This window comes from Phaenicophaeus curvirostris, chromosome Z (genome assembly GCF_032191515.1).
Source record: "Phaenicophaeus curvirostris isolate KB17595 chromosome Z, BPBGC_Pcur_1.0, whole genome shotgun sequence".
In the NCBI taxonomy this organism is placed as follows: Eukaryota; Metazoa; Chordata; class Aves; order Cuculiformes; family Cuculidae; genus Phaenicophaeus; species Phaenicophaeus curvirostris.
In genome coordinates this window covers 49,183,640-49,200,656 of record NC_091431.1, presented here as the reverse complement: position 1 = coordinate 49,200,656, position 17,017 = coordinate 49,183,640, and positions in this window count along the sequence as shown.

The following is a 17,017-nucleotide window of genomic DNA, read 5'->3' as shown; positions in this document are numbered from 1 at the left end:
GTGAGGGCGGTGAAGCGCTGGCACAGGTCTCCTCTGCCCGGAGGAGAAGGATCTGGGCGTGTTGGTTGACAGTGACTGAACATGAGCCAGCAGTGTGCCCAGGTGGCCAAGAAGGCCAATGGCATCTTGGCTTGGATCAGAAACGGCGTGACCAGCAGGTCCAGGGAGGTTATTCTCCCTCTGTACTCAGCACTGGTGAGACCGCTCCTCGAATCCTGTGTTCAGTTCTGGGCCCCTCACCACAAGAAGGATGTTGAGGCTCTCGAGCGAGTCCAGAGAAGAGCAATGAAGCTGGTGAAGGGGCTGGAGAACAAGTCTTACGAGGAGTGCCTGAGAGAGCTGGGGGTTTTTTTTGGCCTGGAGAAGAGGAGGCTGAGGGGAGACCTCATTGCTCTCTAGAACTACCTGAAAGGAGGTTGTAGAGAGGAGGGTGCTGGCCTCTTCTCCCAAGTGATAGGGGACAGGACGAGAGGGAATGGCCTCAAGCTGCACCAGGGGAGGTTCAGTCTGGACATTAGAAAAAAATTTTTCATGTAAAGGGTCATTGGGCACTGGCAGAGGCTGCCCAGGGAGATGGTTGATTCACCTTCCCTGGAGGTGTTTAACAGACGGGTGGATGAGGTGCTGAGGGGCATGGTTTAGTGTTTGATAGGAATGGTTGGACTTGATGGTCCAGTGGGTCTTTTCTAACCTAGTCATTCTATGAATCTGTGACATAGAAGATGCTTTCTCTCGTGCTTGCTAGATGTGGAGGAAAAAGCTGGGTTTGGTGGCAAAGAGAGCCGTGAAGTGCAAGAATCAGCTGCGCCAGTTGACAGAGTGCCAGGGGTGGAAGGTTGGGATGTGCCACTTTAAAGTGGGTGTAACAGTGGTAGGACCTGAATCACAGTGGTACTGAAGCTGTCCCACTGGTTAAGGACAGCCTGTTGGCTGGTGAGGTGCAAGGGAAAAAGCTTGGGTTTGTGTGAGTCAAAATGAGAGGAGCCAGAACAGATTCATGATTTCCAGAGTTGTAGGTTCCTTAATGTTCCTGACCCTTTGCTCCCTTGACTGTTTTATGTCCTAACTCAGCTGTCACTGACTGGAAGGTGGGCTTCAGTTGTGAAGCACTCAGACACTGCTGTGAAAAACTTGTGAAGATTCCTGTGTTCTGTGAAGAGTGAAGTATTTTATAGAATCACCAGGTTGGAAAGGACCTCTTGGATCATCGAGTCCAACCATTCCTATCTGCCTCTAAATCATGTCCCTGAGCACCGCGTCTACCTGTCTTTTAAACACTTCCAGGAATGGTGGCTCAACCACCTACCTGGGCAGCCTCTGCCAGTGCCCAATGACCCTTTCTGTGAAAAATTTCTTTCTGACATCTAGTCTGAACCTCCCCTGGCTTAGCTTGAGGCCATTCCCCCTTGTCCTGTCCCCTGTCACTTGGGAGAAGAGGCCAGCACCCTCCTCTCTACAGCCTCCCTTCAGTGAAGATAAGAAAAGAAGAGAACTGAAAAAGAGCCTGAAAAGAACAAAAGATGAGTAGTGTTTGTTGTGAACACAAGCTGAAGATGAAGTCTTGCAAAGATTGAAAGACCATCAAAATGTATAATCAGACTATTTTATGATGAGTGACAACAGTGACAAAAGGAAATTTAATAATGTTTATGTGACAGTTTTCCAATTTCTTCTTCTGGTTCTGTTGTTCTTCCAACATTGAACTTTAGTAATTAAAAGAACCCCAGTTATGTGGTGCTCATTTCATCAGGCTAAACTTTCTTCAGTTGTCTCATGCAACTAAGTGATTGGACCACTGCTGTGATGTATGTTTTCTTGTCCCCTATATGTACCCTTTTTTTTTTTTAGCTTTTACATAAATACTTCTTGTACCAAACCTAACATGTCTTAAGAATGTCACATTTTTTAAAATATTTTAAAAAGTCAATCTTGACAGAAGTTAGTAAGTTTTTTGGCTAGCATCCACATACAAGCGATTTCTCTCCAAAGTTCATCATCAGCTTTTTCCCTCCACCCACCACTTGGGTTTCTTGTAGTGTTGGTGTTCAGGGCTTAACAGCAATGATGAAAGAAGGGATTTCAGGAATATCATTCTTCATTTCATGAGATTCTGATTCAGCCTGGTGTGAGTTTTCAGTGTATTAAGTGGATGTTGATTCCTGTCATGTGACTACACCCATAAAACTGTAATCTTGAGCCATATCTTGTGATTTCAGAATTATATTTTAACTTTTTAAAAAGAACTTTTAACATAGTAACCGTTTTATTATGAGTAGTGTATATTTTAATTCCAGAACCTGAGTGGTAATATTTGGCAAAAAAAAAAATGGAGCTAAAATGTCTTTCACCATACAGGAAGGTACTGAGAGTTTTTGTGTTACGTCTGGACATAGCTGGTTTTGGATGTTGATGCTAATCAAGAAAATAAAGTATTTTGGACTGGCTTAGAAAGCAGAGCTATGGAGATCTACGGTGTCTTCACACTTGGAGCATAACAGGAAACTCAGATCTACCAGGAATTCATTGCTTTTGATATTATTTCTGGAGTCACAGTTGATAACAGTTATGAAGACACTGACAAGAAGATTACCGTTTGGGATGATGATCAGAGAAATGTAGCTGTTGATAATTTATTGGTTGGGAATTAGTCTAGGCTGTTTTGATGGAAGCCAGTACTTACAGCAATAACCTGATGAAATATAAATGAAAATTACTACCTTTGCATTCCTCTTTTCTTTTTTTTTTTTTTCCAGTTAGCAAACATAGATATAAATGGAAAAGCCATTTATGCTGCTTGGATTGTTTGCCTAATGATGATTGTCTCTAGGAATGAAGAGATTAATGCAGTAAGTAAGACTAAATGCTGGTCACTTCTAGCATAAAATTCCACAGTGCAGAAGAGATGTTAATCTGTTGAGTAATATGAGACTGGTTAATAAAATCACAGCTGTTAATTTTTCTCTTTTGAGATTAGACATGTGAAATACTGGGTGTACTGAGATTGTACTTCAGTTCAAAACACTAAATATGTTCTGTAGAACCTGTTTATATGTTTGAAAGCACAGCAACAGAATCCAGGCACTCTTACCTGTTCTGATGAGAATGTAACCACTAATACTGAAATATCAGTAATTCCCAGTATGCTTGGAAGATTTTCCATTTGCTTTTCTGAAACTGTACGAGATGTTTGAGACAAGGTTGGTCCTACTTGCTTTGTTTCAGTGAGAGCTGGCCTTTTATTAGTATAATTTTAATCAAAAAGTCCTGAAGAACACATCAAGGTAATGTGTAGTAGATTTTATTTTATAAATTGCAGCTTGCTTGCTATGACCATGTGGACCAAATGAGATGATGGCACAGAAGTCAAAAGTGACCCAGTTCTTCAATTCCTGTCAAGTTTTGTACAGCCAGTTCGCAGCAAGTACTCGATGTGCACAGTAACTGCAAAGTTCAGTTGAATAGCTAAGAACTGTCGTTTTCAGTTTATTTAAATTCTGGTAGACTCAAAGGAGCTATACTTAGAAATACAAGAATAGAAAAGAGTTTGTTTTATTAGAGTTGTGAATTCGTAGGCTCAGAATTTACAAGACTTGCTTCCAACATTCACTAAGTTTTTGAACTAAACTCAATTAACCCTGAAATAGTTCTTCTTTGCAGTTTGGCAGATATCTATAAAAGAACCACGGAAAAGAGTGTCATGCTGGCTATAATGGAAGGGAGGGTGAACTAGGCATTGACACCCTCCTCCCAAACAGCAGACAAATGGCTTTGTGGCATTGTGCTCATCCAGTGTACCCTAGTGACCCGTGAAGATCCAGTCTCCAAGAGAAACTGAGAAAGACCCAATAACGAAATCAAGATGATGGCTTTCTTCAGGGCCTAGGCTTGTGTGGAGAGTTCATGACTTGGCTGGCTGCCACTGCCTCCTCTTCATAAATCTTCTCCACCCCTAGTCCTTCTAAAAAAATGTGTGAATGCAACAGTCTAGTTCAATATTTCTGTTATTAAATCATAGAAGCATAGAATGCTTCAGGTTTAAGGGACAAAGGGACCTTTAAAGGTCGTCTAGTCCAATTCCCCTGCAGTAAGCAGGGACATCTTCAACTAGGTCAGGTTGCTCAGAGCCCCGTCCAGCCTGACCCATTCAGGCTGACCTTGAATGTTCCCAGGGACAGGGCATCTACCACCTCTCTGGACAACCTGTTACAGTGTTTCACTGCCCTCATTGTAAAAAACTTTCTTCCTTCTATCTAGTCCGAGTCTACTCTACTTTGTTTTAAAACCATTGCCCCATTGCCTCTGTCGTATCTCTACAGGACCTGCTAAAAAGTCTGCCCCATCTCCTTAGAAGCTCCCTTTAAGTATTGAGAGGATATCAAGATGTTTAAAGAGAAATAATTAAAAATTAATAAGAATCAAAGAGGTTTACGCATTAACCCTAAGAAAAATCAAATGGCTTTGTTTTGGCCCGGAGAGTTAGACCTGTATCTCACATCTGCATCTTAATTTGTTGAGTTTACTTGTCACGCTTGCATTGATTTTTATGAAAAAGGCATGGCAGATACTTCAGCTGGTGGTGCTGGTAGCTCTTGCAGTGAACTGTGATGGTAATGGGTTCAGAAAGTGAAGGTGAGCCCTGTGAGTGCTCCCATGTACTGCACATGTCAGTATAGGGGTCTGCAGCAGACAGTTCTTCCCTGGCCAAGGGCTGTGCTGCCTCTCACAAGTCAGGAATTGAAGCCTGGAGCTTGGTTGTGCTGAGGGAGTGAGGAACTGGGATGCAAAGCCTTTCCATTTCTTCTCATCCAGTGCACACAGAGAGCCAGTCTGGACTTGAGAAAAACTTTCCCCACGTAAGCTGCATGTTTTTAAAGCAGTCTTAAAAGACCTATAATTTTCTGGTTTAGAGTTCATCAGCAATGTCCTTATTTAAAAGGAAGACAAGGACAGTAGTTGGGTATAACTTAAAGAGGAGAAAATGCATGTTGATGGTGTGTCATTGACTGAGTTCAATTAACATTTAAACATAAATGAGTAAGTGGCCCCAGTCCAGGAGAAAGGCCTCCAAGGGCTGAGTATTCATATCTAGGCTATGTGGTCAGACTGTTTACTTCCTGTGATCTGGGAGTCTTGTGTTTTGGAGACATGTGTCCATGTGTTTTTGTCCTCCTGTTATTTCCAGAGCTGCAGATGCTAGTTTTGTATTTGTCCAAACTACAGCAGAATTTGAGTAGAAGAGAAACCTTGAACTTCTTAGACTGAGTGCGGGTCCCAGCTGGAATGGTATTTGCAGGTGAGGATAAGGTTAGAAGTATACAATGAGAGCTGCTTTTCTCAAGTTCAGACTGCTGGAAGTGCTTGAGTCAAGTGATCAAAACGTGGTGCTCTGCATTTATCTTAGTGGAAGGGTCAATATTTATGCAAGAGAGATGGTGACACTATATCATCAGTGCGTGATATCAGAGCTAAGCTCAGCCCTTCTGGATTAGCACGTGTTAAATGCGAAATACTATCTTTAATTTTAAGATTATAGAGCAAAACCTAACCAAGTTGTATGCCAGATGTTATTGGCTTGATAAATACTTTGAGTACTCCTTTAACTGATCTTCCTTAGTATTAACTTAAATTATCTTATGACTACAGTTTTGGAAAATACTTTTTGCATTCAAACACTCAAGTGATGCATAGCTGGTGAAATTGTACTTTGTGTCTTCTCTGTCAGTAGAGCATTTAAATGATTATTAACCTTTTGACCAGTTAAGTTTACCTCTGTAACATATACTTGTACAGCTTTTTCACTAGAAAACCCTTTGCAAAGGTAAAATTTTGTGTTGTAGTATGAAAAGTGCAGGGCTTGCGGTTTATAATCTATTGGAGGCTTTCTGTGCATCTGACATGTTTCTTAGTCAAGACTAAATCATCTAGTGGACACAAAAAAATTAGAGCATTTAATTTGTGATACTGCAACTCGGGGAAGGAAAAACTTTCCAGAGTGTGAATTTTTTTTCCTGGAGGTGGGGAATAATAAGTCTTAATGAACTATGATTAGTTCAGCAGTCTATATTTTTTTGTTTAACACTTGTAATGAAATCTCATTTCTTTTTAGGCAAAAGTTACCAGGCTACTAGATCATTAGTTTTTACTTCTACTTAGTTGCCTGTACATTTTCCATCAAGATTATCATTATTTCAGTGTCTAATAAGCTCTTTCAGTTTCTAAGCATCTTTTATGTTCTAAGCATCCTCAGTGATATTTACCTTTGTTTAATTTGTACAGGGGAAAATCCTCTTTGAATTTGGTTTCATTTCTCTTGAATCTTTGGGACTTGCATAAACTTGAAAAGATAAACCTGTTTAACAGTGAACTGTGGCTGAGCAAGGTGATCAGGTTGTGGTTGCTGCTGAAGTTGTGTCCCCCTGTCCTCTCCCTGTAGCAGAAGTGAGTGCCATTAGGTGCTTAGCAATAATAACAGGTAATTCAAAGACAAGATTTAGAGACTCCAGATGTATAGCATGTGAGAGTGGCTTGAATAAGATGCTGTCTTTTCACTCCTTCCTTAACAATTTTTTCACCGGTTCTTTATAGGACTACTCATTTTTTAATCTAATACTGACCATTTGGAGAGAAGCTGTGAATATGCAAAATATGTTGGTGGCACCTCAGTGCAGGTTATGATTGCAGATATCTTGCTTCTGGCTGTTTGTATTTATGAAGATCCTGAGAGCACCATCTTTTGAGTGGAATTCGCTGCTCCATGAACTATTGAAAAAGTTCAGTGAGTGAGGTATGTAAGTGGGTTGCTTTCAAACAACAGACATTTATAACAGACCTACAGATATTTAGAGAGGAGGAATTTTGTAGTGAAATTGATTTCACTATGTTTCATTGAACAAGATTAACTGATTTTTGTGGATAAATAAAATGAGTCATGTAAAGTTCAGTTTGCCTGCTGATATCACCAGGCCACACATCAAATAAAGTTTTCATCACACTGGGCACACTTTCATGTAAAGCACGTTTATCAGAAGATTTAATGACTTTAATTAGACATAGAGGGCTCAAGAAAATGTAAAAATTCTGTAAGTAAATTACAGTATATTCTCCCTTGTAATGCAATTTTGACACACTGTGTTCTTTTCTTAAACATTTTTTCTTGATTCATTTTATCTAAAGCAGACACATGAACACAGGTGTTTCTGTTGTGTAAGTGATTGATCCAAACTTAGGATGATGCTTTCTAATACTGTTTGTGTCAGCTTACAAGTTCTCTTTCTGAGGTAATATTTAAAGGATAAACACCTTCAGTTTCAGAACAAGCATTCTGATGGATCTACAATTTAAAAACAAACAAACACTCAAAACAACAGAAAAACCTACAGGTGTTATTTTTCTAGTCCTTCAATGAAGCTATAAACCTGGAAGGTTTATTTTTTGGAATTGCATTTAAGCTGGTCCTCAAGAGTTGCTGTTAAAAGTTACAGCCTATAAAGCACTCCAGTTTTCTTGCACAGCCTGTTAAATGCAGGCCATAGAAATTTCTGTATTACTTCCTCCTTAAATTAGAGCATGTCTTAAAAAGTGACACAGTCTTTGTTTTAAAATCAAGTAGATAAAGAATCTAGCATAATGCCAGTTGGTCACAGTCAGGTTCAGTTCACCTTTCCTTTACAGTACAGTGCTGTTGCTGTACATGAAGTGCTGTTTTCCTGTGTTCATACACAGGAAAAAGGAGCGTGGCAAAGAGGTGCGGGGCAGTTTGAGTGGCAGTTCGAGCGGGCAGGGTGAGCAGGCAGGGCGCAGAGAGGACCTAGAGACTAGACAGAAGACATTGAGGACCACGGTGGCCACCCGGCAGGAGATTAAAGCTGCTCCGTGTGCTACAGCAGGCAGGATGGATGCTGCCACTCAGAGCCACAGTGGGTGCATGCAGCTACCCAGACCCTGGGCTGCAGGCAGTGTCCCCCTCCCACACCAGCTCGTGCCTCTGGTACTGGATCCACTTGTGAAAGCTGTGCTCGAGTGGGGGAGCTCCTTCACATGGTGGAGGAGTTAAGGGAGGAGGTAAAGAGGCTGAGGACCATCAGGGAGTGTGAGAGGGAGATAGACCAGTGGAGTAGTGCCCTCTCACTAACTCAGCAGCCTGCTGGAGCTGGTGTGTCCAAACACCATCCACCTGCAAACTGCAAGGTTGGGGTTACAAGAGATGGGGAATGGCAGCAAGTTCCTGCCAGACGAAAGAAACCTGCTTCCCTCCCCCAGACACCAAAACCCCAGATCCCCTGGTGAACAAGTACCAGGTGCTGCAGGTGGAATCCAGCCCTGAGGATGAGGATGATGGCTCCCACAGCCTAGAATCCTTCCCTGGGCTACACCATCCTCAGAAAAAGATAAAAACATCCTCCATTAAGAAGAAGAGGAGGGTGATTGTTGTAGGGGGCTCCCTCTGAAAAGGAATGGAGGGACCCATTTGCAGACCAGACCTGCTCCACAGAGAGGTCTGCTGCTTACCGGGGGCATCAGTGAAGGAGGTAGCTAGAAAACTTTCTTCCCTGGTCCACGAGACAGACTACTATCCTCTGACAGCAGTCCAAACTGGTAATGATGGTCTAGTAAACAGAAAGACCAAAGCCATCAAGAATGACTTCAGGGCCATTGGGAAAATGATGGAGGGCTCTGGGGCACAAATAGTATTCTGCTCCATCCCAAGGCTAAATAGAGAGGAGCGGGAAGTCAGGAAGAAGAATTCAATTAATGCCTGGCTCCGAGCCTGGTGTGAGGAGAGGGGCTTTGGCTTCTTTGATCATGGAGTGGCTCACGCACCCCCAGGCTTTGTTACGAAGGATGGGACACGTATGTCTCCTAGGGGGACTAAAGCCCTTGCTAAAAACCTAGCTAAGCTCATAAATCGAGCTTTAAACTAGATGCGAAGGGGGAGGGGGTTGAGCCCAGGCTAGACAGGAACGAGCCTGGACATGGGGCACTGGTGATTGAGAGAGGGTGTGCTGGTGAGGACCACCAGTATGTCACCACACAGAAAGTGGGGGAGAACACACCTCGGGGTACTAAGGGAGATACGGGCACTCTGGCGCTAGCTACTCCAGTTACCAGGCAATTGGGAACGAACTCTGTTCCCTCTAAGAGGGCTGAAGACTCGGCAGCTCAGCTGAAGTGCATTTACACCAATGCACACAGCATGGGGAATAAGAAGGAAGAGCTGGAAGCTGTCGTAGGGCAAGGAGCCTATGATGTTGTTGCCATCACGGAAACGTGGTGGGACGACTCATATAACTGGAGTGCAGCTATGGTGGGGTACAAACCCTTCAGGCGGGACAGGAAGGGTAGGAGAGGAGGTGGGGTAGCCCTCTTTGTAAGGGAGGACTTGGACTCCGTTGAGATGGATTGTGGTGATGAGGAGATTGAGTGCCTGTGGGTTAAAATCAGAGGAGCCCACCAGAAGGTAGATTTTGTGATGGGAGTCTGTTACAGTCCACCCAGCCAAGGAGAAGCAGCTGATGAGCTCTTCTATAAACAGCTGGGGTTAATCTCTAGATCCATGCCTCTTGTTCTTGTGGGAGACTTCAATCTTCCTGATATCTGCTGGAAGTACAATAGAGCAGAAAGGAAGCAGTCTAGGAGGTTCCTGGAGTGCGTGGAAGACAACTTCCTTGCACAGCTGGTGAATGAACCAACAAGGGAAGGTGCCCTCCTGGACCTGCTGTTTGTGAACAGAGAAGGCCTTGTGGGGGATGTGCAGTAGGTGGACACCTAGGACAAAGTGATCATGAGATGATAGGGTTTTCTGTTCTAGGTGAAGTGAAGAGGGTGGTTAGCAGGACAGTAGTATTAAATTTCCAGAGGGCAGACTTTGAACTCTTCAGAAGGCTGGTTGGCAAAGTCTCATGGGAGACAGTACTTAAGGGCAAGGGAGCCCATGAGGGCTGGGAGCTCTTCAAAAAGGAAATCCTAGCAGCTCAGGAGAAAGCCATCCCCATGTTCCGGAAAAAGAGCCAGCAGGGGAGAAAACCAGCTTGGTTGAACAGAGAGATCTTGAGCGATATCAAGAAGAAGAGAAATGTTTATGGGTTCTGGAAGAAGGGACAGGCCTCTTGGGTGGACTACAGGAGGGAAGTGAGATTGTGTAGAGAAAAAATCAGAAGGGCTAAGGCTCAACTAGAAATCAGATTGGCAAAGTCTGTGAAAGATAACAAAAAATCCTTCTATAAATATATAAATAATAAAAGGAGGACTAGGGAGACCATACAGTCCCTATCGGATGCAGAAGGAACAACAGTGACAGGGGATGAGGAAAAGGCTGAGGTACTTAATGCCTTCTTTGCCTCAGTCTTTAATTGTAAAGAAAGTCGTTCTGTCTGTGTACAAACCCAGGAGCTAGAGGAGCAAAACGAGGCGCCCATGATCCAAGAGGAGGTGGTCAGAGCCTTGCTAGCCCGACTAGACACCCACAAGGCTATGGGGCCAGATGGGATTCATCCAAGGGCATTGAAGGAGCTGGTGGATGTGCTGGCCAAACCCCTTTCCATCATCTTCCAACAGTCCTGGCTGACTGGGGAAGTCCCACTGGACTAGAGGCTGGCTGATGTTGTGCCCATCTACAAGAAGGGTCGCAGGGAGGACCCAGGGACCTACAGGCCTGTCAGTCTGACCTCAGTGCCAGGGAAAGTCATGAAGCAGGTGATCTTGAGTGCTATCATGAAGCACATGCAAGAGAACCGGGTGATCAAGCCCAGTCAACACGGGTTCACAAAAGGCAGGTCTTGCCAAACTAACCTGATCGCCTTCTATGACAAAGTGACTCGGCTGCTGGACGAGGGAAAGACCGTGGATGTGGTCTTCCTGGACTTCAGTAAAGCCTTTGACGCAGTTTCTCACAGCATTCTGCTTGGGAAACTGTCAGCCTCTGGCCTGGACAGGCGCACACTCTCCTGGGTGGAAAACTGGTTGGATGGCCGGGCCCAGAGAGTGGTGGGAAATGGTGTGAAATCCAGCTGGAGGCCAGTGACAAGTGGGGTTCCCCAGGGCTCAGTGCTGGGTCCAGCCCTGTTCAATGTCTTTATCAATGACCTGGATGAAGGCATCGAGTGCACCCTTAGCAAGTTTGCGGACGACACTAAGCTGGGTGGAAGTGTCGATCTGCTGGAGGGCAGGGAGGCTCTGCAAAGGGATCTGAACAGGCTGGACCACTGGGCAGAGTCCAATGGCATGAGGTTTAACAAGGCCAAATGCCGGGTCCTGCACTTGGGGCACAACAACCCTGTGCAGTGCTACAGACTAGGAGAAGTCTTTCTAGAAAGCTGCCTAGAGAAGAAGGACCTGGGGGTGTTGGTTGACAGTGACTGAACATGAGCCAGGAGTGTGCCCAGCTGGCCAAGAAGGCCAATGGCATCTTGGCTTGTATCAGAAATGGCGTGGCCAGCAGGTCCAGGGAGGTTATTCTCCCTCTGTACTCGGCACTGGTGAGACCGCTCCTCGAATCCTGTGTTCAGTTCTGGGCCCTTCACCACAAGAAGGATGTTGAGGCTCTGGAGCGAGTCCAGAGAAGAGCAACAAAGCTGGTGAAGGGGCTGGAGAACAGGCCTTATGAGGAACGGCTGAGAGAGCTGGGGTTGTTTAGCCTGGAGAAGAGGAGGCTGAGGGGAGACCTCATTGCTCTCTAGAACTACCTGAAAGGAGGTTGTGGAGAGGAGGGTGCTGGCTTCTTCTCCCTAGTGATAGGGGACAGGACAAGAGGGAATGGCCTCAAGCTCCACCAGGGGAGGTTTAGGCTGAACATTAGGAAAAAATTTTTCATGTAAAGGGTCATTGGGCACTGGCAGAGGCTGCCCAGGGAGGTGGTTAATTCACCTTCTCTGGCGGTGTGTAAGGCACAGGTGGACGAGGTGCTGAGGGGCATGGTTTAGTGTTTGATAGGAATGGTTGGACTCGATGATCCGGTGGGTCTCTTCCAACCTGGTTGTTCTATGATTCTATATCAGCTCAAATTATTGGCGTCCTATTCATTTTGCAAGTCCTGTGTTTTTTTCTTTTCAATACTCTCCATATTGACTCTAAAGTAAGTTAAATGATATGATAGTAAGATTATTTTTCACATATCTACCTCTGCATTTTAAATTTTAGTGTTTAAAAATAAAAAACAAGAAACAAGGACTGTTAGCTTAACCATAGCCAGTACTTTCAGATGTGATACTAAATGCAGTAGGTGGTTTTGGTTTTCTTTTTTTTGTAGAAGGACCTTGCCTAAGCTGATTTTTTTTGTTAGTGTTTTGCTTGCTGTATGTAATTACTTTGCCATTATGGAAGATGAAAATTAATTTCTGTGCAATCTCAAAAGTTTGTTTTCCTGTATTGTGGAATTCATTATGACAGAAGAAAGGCAGGTTACTGATGCTTCTGAGTGTCTTAAGTGCACGCCTGTGCATGACTGAATCCAGGCAGTGAGGCTGAAAGCCATTCTCTAACAAATGGTACCTATAGATGCTACTGCCACACACCTAAGCCACTAGTCTCCCAAAGTGGAAAAGTGATTTAAATGGCTGTGTCACCACAGGCGGTTTGATTCTTTCAAGTTCAGATTTCTCTTACTATTCAGGAAAATTGTAGCCAGAGGTAATTTCTGAAAGCCTTTAGATGTAGAAAAAGGGAGCAGGTTGGGTTATGTGCCATGAAGAAGAATCTCTGAATATAGCTCATACCTTTTTTCTGACATGTGGCTTGTAGACCTTTTTATACCATGACTGACTGCAAACAGGGAGTCACTGATAAACCTTGGATTATCTGGATAAAGATTCCAGAAACATAAAAGACTGCTCCACTAAGGTTTGTGTCCTCTCTGCATGGTAGCTGACTATACTATACTATACTATACTATACTATACTATACTATACTATACTATACTATACTATACTATACTATACTATACTATACTGTACTGTACTGTACTGTACTGTACTATACAGAGATCAGCTTTGTGGGTAGAGCTCTTAATTAAGGAATAAGAATGTTTAGCTTGATCCCACAGTATGTGCTTGAATCATATCAGACAGCTTTAAGGGCCTGGTAGGATCTGACACAGACACTGGGAAAGAATCACAGAATCATAAAATTACTAGGTTGGAAAAGACCTATCGGATCATCAGGTCCAACCATTCCTATCAAACACTAAACCATGCCCCTCAGCACCTCGGCCACCCATCCCTTAAACACCGCCAGAGAAGGTGAATTAACCACCTTCCCGAGCAGCCTGTGCCAGTGCCCAGTGACCTTTCCATGAAAAATTTTTTCCTAATGTTCAGCCTAAACCTTCGTTGGTGGAGCTTGAGGCCATTGCCTCTTGCCCTGTCCCCTGTCACTTGGGAGAAGAGGCCAGCACCCTCCTCTCTACAACCTCCTTTCAGGTAGTTCTAGAGAGCAATGAGGTCTCCCCTCAGCCTCCTCTTCTCCAGGCTAAGCAACCCCAGTTCCCTCAGCCACTCCTCGTAAGACTTGGTTCTCCAGCCCCTTCACCAGCTTTGTTGCTCTTCTCTGGACTCGCTCCAGAGCCTCAACATCCTTCTTGTGGTGAGGGGCCCAGAACTGAACACAGGATTCGAGGAGCGGTCTCACCAGTGGTGAGTCCAGAGGGAGAATAACCTCCCTGGACCTGCTGGTCACGCCGTTTCTGATACAAAGGTTTTGTTGTAACCTCCACATTTTAGTCTCTGAAGAGTTCATTAATTTGGCAAGACTTCAGGTCTTTGAGCAGGGGAAATGGATAGATGATCTTCTGAGTCCCCCTCTAACCTCAGCTCTGCAGATTTGTTGTCAGCAGTTCTGGCCCTGAATGTCTTTTAAGAATAGTTAGAAAAAGTCCTTAGTTATCTCAGAGTGATGGGTTATTTGTTAATTTAGTTGATCCTAAAGCCTCTTCCTGCCTATTTTATCTCATGATTATGTGGTGAAAAGTGTTTATATGTGAGATCTAGCTTTTTTTTTTCTCCTTCAGCCTTTTGCCGTCTCCAGAACTTCAGGTTTTTAACATGAGGTAACTGGAAAAGTATTACAAAGCCTGCAGGAATCAGAAATGTGCTTAAAGCCATTTCCATCTTATTTATGTCTTAAGACCCTTTTTAATCTATCATGTTCTTGCATTGCTCTAATTATAAACCAAAATGTTGTGTACTGCTAAATCAGGTATCTTACATAATCTTTTTTTTTTTTTATCCAGATTTTCAACCTAATCCTAAATTAGTTTAAGACCACTCATCAGTGCCTCCATGACTGATGGTAATTATCTTAACTGTATTTTAATTTTCTTACCAAGTTCTATATTATAGTTATTTGGAAAGTCACTTTTTCCTTTTTTCTGTAATGGTGCCGAGTTAGCTTCCTTCTGATGTTCCAATACTTTCCAGCATTTTAAGACTCACTGAAATAAAAATTAATGATCCATAGTATGGCTTATTCGACTTGCTAAATTCTTGGATGTTGTTTATCTGATCTGCTGGTTTAAAAATAATTAGCTTTAGTAGATGATGTGTAAACATCTCTCTTTAGATACTGTTGGATTGCAAAGTATTTTCACCATGTGACTACATAATCTAGATATCCTTTAAGAAATCTGACAAAATATTTATTGAACACTTTTCTTTCTCCTTGTTTTGTGTTCTTAATGATTCTGGCATTTCAAGCTAGTAAGGGTCAAGTAACACAGTGGAAGTTAAACATTTGTTTGTTGTTGTTTTTCAGGAAAAATCCTTTCTATTACGCACAGTTAAACTATCTACATGGACTTTCCTACCCCTTTTGTTTATTTGCTTTTCTTATCAATCTTACAGTTTATGACTTCAGGGTTTATAGCCCCTATTAAGAGAAGTCTTGCATTACATCATTGGAGGCAGCTGCTTTTAGTTCCCCTCTCTGGCTGTGGTTTAGTGAACAGCTGAGCTGTGATCATGATGTGCTGCTGCCAAAAGGGGGAGAACTCATTCTCTACCCCTTCTCTGCTCTTAGGGAATTCCTGTGGCTGGTGTTTGCCAGACCCTGCTGCAAGCTGTTTCAGTTGGATTAACTTAATATATTTTCTTCCTTTTATTTTCTTTTTTTTTTTCATTTTTCTTCTGGGTTCGATGTATGTCTGGTTGGTGAGTTGACTCATAGGTATGATGCATGCTGGTACAAGGTGTGGTGGGTGAAGGCCTATGTCTTTTGGCAATACTGAAATGTTCAACTGGCTTATCATGAAACTGTGGCCAAAGCCAGTTTGGTTGGTTTTAATTAGTGTAGGCATCTCAATCATGAGGTTATTGCTTTATGAGCACCTAGAAAATCTAAAAGGTGACCTTTTTAAGTACCACCTTCCCATACTGTTTGAACCTGATATAAACAAGAAATGCAATCAAGTTGTGGTGACTTGATTGTCACAAATATTTTTGCAATCCAGACAGGCAGCTTAAGATGAGGTATAATTTATGGTTCTTCATTTGGTGACTACATCAGAGAGTCTTTCATTTATGTTTATCTATTTCCACAACCTCTATGCACCAACCTCCAGTTCATCGCAGAGATGCAAGTGGAATGCATACAAGATGGTGAGAGCACTCTCTGTAGAGAATACTCCCTAGTGAAGTCTGGGGAGAACACTGAAAGTTATACCTGATGTGGTCTCAAATTCATTTGAATAATTATTTGCAAGCTGGTTAAATTGTGTTGTGTATCTACTGACAATTTGTGTGTGTCTTTAAATATAGGTAATGGCAACAATGCTAGGAGATAGGAGAAGGCAGCTTTGCTAAACATTCATGGTGAAGATATAGAGGCAAGCATAGAATGCTTTAAACAGTCTAAGAGAACAGAAGACCCTTTAACAAAAGGAAAAAGTCCAGAAGAGACGTAAAAAGAAATTTAATGCAGCTGGATAATCCATTTTAGGATTGGGCAGATGAGAGATGGCAGATATTGTTGTTCACCATTGAACAAAAAACAAGTTCTTAAAAATACCTTAGAGTTTTCTTAATTCCAAAAAATTACAATAGAAGAGATCACAGGGGCTCAAATATAGTAGCAGGAGATTCCAAGTGTTATCAGTTAACTTTTACAGGATGGACGTAGAAAGGTGTCTCATGTTCAAACTGCATTGTATATGGTACAGTGTGCTGTGAATACTTTACTGCTACTATAAAGAGGACATAGCAGGCTACTGGCACTGCTGGACAGAGGAGCAAGGACTTAAGATTTAAATCAGATGCTAAAATAATGGCTTGTAAACTGTTGTGTGCAGCTGACAGTAGCGAACCTGTTTTCTGGATACTACTGCTCCTGCTGTGTGTTGGTACAAACACGTACTTACCTTTACCGATGACCTGAATAGGAGGTATAGATGAATCTTAGTTCCTTTTGGTTGGGAATGACTCTTTAAGGGTACAGCTCATAACAATTTTTGTCTAAAAATTGGTGTCAAGTAACACTCAGCAGTCTAAGAACGACGCAACATTTTTTGGAAGTTTTTTTTTTTTTAACTTGTGAAAACTGTTGGCTTTTCCTAAGCATTTTCCTAAGCATCTGGCTAGAAAGCTGCCTGGAGGAGAATGATCTCGGGGTGCTGGTTGACAGTGACTGAACATGAGCCAGCAGTGGCCCAGGTGGCCAAGAAGGCCAATGGCATCTTGGCTTGTATCAGAAACAGCGTGACCAGCAGGTCCAGGGAAGTTATTCTCCCTCTGGACTCGGCACTGGTGAGGTCGCTTCTCGAATCCTGTGTTCAGTTCTGGGCCCCTCACCACAAGAAGGATGTTGAGGCTCTGGAGTGAGTCCAGAGAAGAGCAACGAAGCTGGTGAGGGGGCTGGAGAAAACTCTTACAAGGAGCAGCTGAAAGAACTGGGGTTGTTTAGCCTGGAGAAGAGGAGGCTGAGGGGAGACCTCATTGCTCTCTACAAGTACCTGAAAGGAGGTTGCGGAGAGGAGGGTGCTGGCCTCTTCTCCCAAGTGACAGGGGACAGGACAAGGGGAATGGCCTCAAGCTG